The sequence below is a fragment of the Argentina silus genome, assembly GCF_951799395.1.
Source record: "Argentina silus genome assembly, chromosome: 18".
Classification (NCBI taxonomy): domain Eukaryota; kingdom Metazoa; phylum Chordata; class Actinopteri; order Argentiniformes; family Argentinidae; genus Argentina; species Argentina silus.
This window is the reverse complement of record NC_139672.1, coordinates 17,308,875-17,311,374: the sequence shown is the minus strand read 5'-3', so window position 1 is coordinate 17,311,374 and position 2,500 is coordinate 17,308,875. Positions and strand designations below refer to the sequence as shown.

The 2,500-nt window shown below is 53.9% G+C and overlaps 1 protein-coding gene across 1 annotated transcript in view; it reads left to right on the top strand.

The window, feature by feature from the left end:
* LOC310819380 (SERTA domain-containing protein 2-like) overlaps window positions 1-2,500 on the top strand; it is a 12,981-nt gene that overhangs the window by 3,120 nt on the left and 7,361 nt on the right. The gene's annotated exons all lie outside the window — the stretch shown is intronic.

The window sequence follows — 2,500 nt, the reverse complement described above, 5'->3', positions numbered from 1 at the left end:
CCTCCAGCCCCCCAGCCCTCCTTCCCTCCAGCCCTCCAGCCCTCCCTGGCCCCAGCTCCCCAACCCTCCAGCCCTCCAGCAAACCCCCCTACCCCTTCGCCCTCCAACCCCCCATCCCCCCAGCCCTCCAGCCCTCCAGCCCCCCAGCCCTCCAACCCTCCACCCCCCAGCCCTCCAACCCCCCAGCCCTCCAACCCCCCAGCCCTCCAGCCCCCCAGCCCTCCAGCCCTCCACCGCCCAGCCCTCCAACCCCCCAGCCCTCCAGCCCCCCAGCCCTCCAGCCCTCCACCGCCCAGCCCTCCAACCCCCCAGCCCTCCACCCCCCAGCCCTCCAGCCCCCCAGCCCTCCAGCCCTCCACCGCCCAGCCCTCCAGCCCTCCAGCCCCCCAGCCCTCCACCCTCCAGCCCTCCAGCCCTCCAACCCCCCAGCCCTCAGCCCTCCAACCCCCCAGCCCTCCAGTCCTCCAACCCCCCAGCCCTCCAGCCCCCAGCCCTCCAACCCCCCAGCCCTCCAGCCCTCCAAACCCCCAGCCCTCCAGCCCTCCAGCCCTCCAGCCCCCAGCCCTCCAACCCCCCAGCCCTCCAGCCCTCCACCCTCCACCCCCCCAGCCCTCCAGCCCTCTGGCCTTCTGGCTGTGGTTTCTTGCATGACCACCACCCAACAGTAAACCCTGTCTCCTGTAGTTGGCATTGGACCGCTCTCTTCCTGGAAGCTCACGGCCACAGTCTGGACCGTAAATGAAAGCTGGGTGGGATGCCTGGGAGGACCCGACTCTCTCAGGGTTAGGGTGGGATGCCTGGGAGGACCCGACTCTCTCAGGGTTAGGGTAAGGGTTAGGGTAAGGGTTAGGGTAGGGTTAGGGTTACATAAGGGTTAGGGTTAGGGTTAGGTAAGGGTTAGGGTAGGGTTAGGGTTACATAAGGGTTAGGGTTAGGGTTAGATAAGGGTTAGGTAAGGGTTAGGGTAAGGGTTAGGGTAGGGGTTAGGGTAGGGTTAGGGTTAGGTAAGGGTTAGGGTAGGGTAGGGTTAGGGTAGGGGTTAGGTAAGGGTTAGGGTAGGGTAAGGATCAGGGTAGGGTTAGGTAAGGGTTAGAGTAGGGTAGGGTTAGGGTTAGGTAAGGGTTAGGGTAGGTTAAGGGGTAGGGTTAGGGTAGGGTAAGGGTCAGGGTAGGGTTAGGTAAGGGTTAGAGTAGGGTAGGGTTAGGGTTAGGTAAGGGTTAGGGTAGGTTAAGGGTTAGGGTTAGGGTTAGGGTAGGGTAAGGGTCAGGGTAGGGTTAGGTAAGGGTTAGGTAAGGGTTAGGGTAGGTTAAGGGTTAGGGTTAGGGTTAGGGTAGGGTTAGGGTTAGGTAAGGGTTAGGGTAGGTTAAGGGTTAGGGTTAGGGTAGGGTTAGGGTAGGGTAAGGGTCAGGGTAGGGTTAGGTAAGGGTTAGAGTAGGTTAAGGGTTAGGGTTAGGGTAGGGTTAGGGTAGGGTAAGGGTCAGGGTAGGGTTAGGTAAGGGTTAGAGTAGGGTAGGGTTAGGGTTAGGTAAGGGTTAGGGTAGGTTAAGGGTTAGGGTTAGGGTAGGGTTAGGGTAGGGTAAGGGTCAGGGTAGGGTTAGGTAAGGGTTAGAGTAGGGTAGGGTTAGGGTTAGGTAAGGGTTAGGTAAGGGTTAGGGTAGGGTAAGGGTCAGGGTAGGGTTAGGTAAGGGTTAGAGTAGGGTAGGGTTAGGGTTAGGTAAGGGTTAGGGTATAGGTTAGAGTTATGGTTAAGGTTAGGGTTAGGGAATAGGTTAGGGTTAGGGTATCCATTTACATTTACATTTATGACATTTAGCAGATGCCTTTATCCAAAGCGACTTACAACAATACATTTGTTTGAATCATCTATCCAACAGTCATCATAAGACAAAGTAATCAGTGCTCACACCAGGGGCCATAGGCAGTCGTAATGCCAGTAGGCTATTTTTTTATTTTTTTATTTATTTTATTAGCAAGAGAGAACTTGTACAGGGGGGGTAGCGGGGGTGAAGAGGTCTCTAGGGTTGGGGTTAGAGTTAGTATAGGGTGGGTAGTGAGGGTGAAGCGGTCTTTAGGAGGACGCCCTGATAATGTCTGCATAGAGTGGAGCGGACGGTAAATATGAATGTAGACACTATGTTGATGAAGCCATGAATGACTTAGCATTAGTATTAGCATTGTTGCATCATCCTAAGGATCCCATTCAGTAAGGTCATACAAAGGTCATTCATGGCTAGTATGCAGTCAGACTAACTTAGTGCACACTTGGTTGGAGGGCAGCAGTGGAGGCTGGTGGAGGTAGAAATCGGAGGACGAGGTCGGAGGGCATCTGGCCCTGGTATGGAGAAGCTGTGTAGACCATAGAATGTTCTTTTGTTTTACTTTTTTCATTTCTCTATTCTATCTATTCTATTCTATTATATCTATTATATCTATTCTATCTATTCTATTCTATTCTATTTATTCTATCTATTCTATTCTATCTATTCTATTCTATTCTATT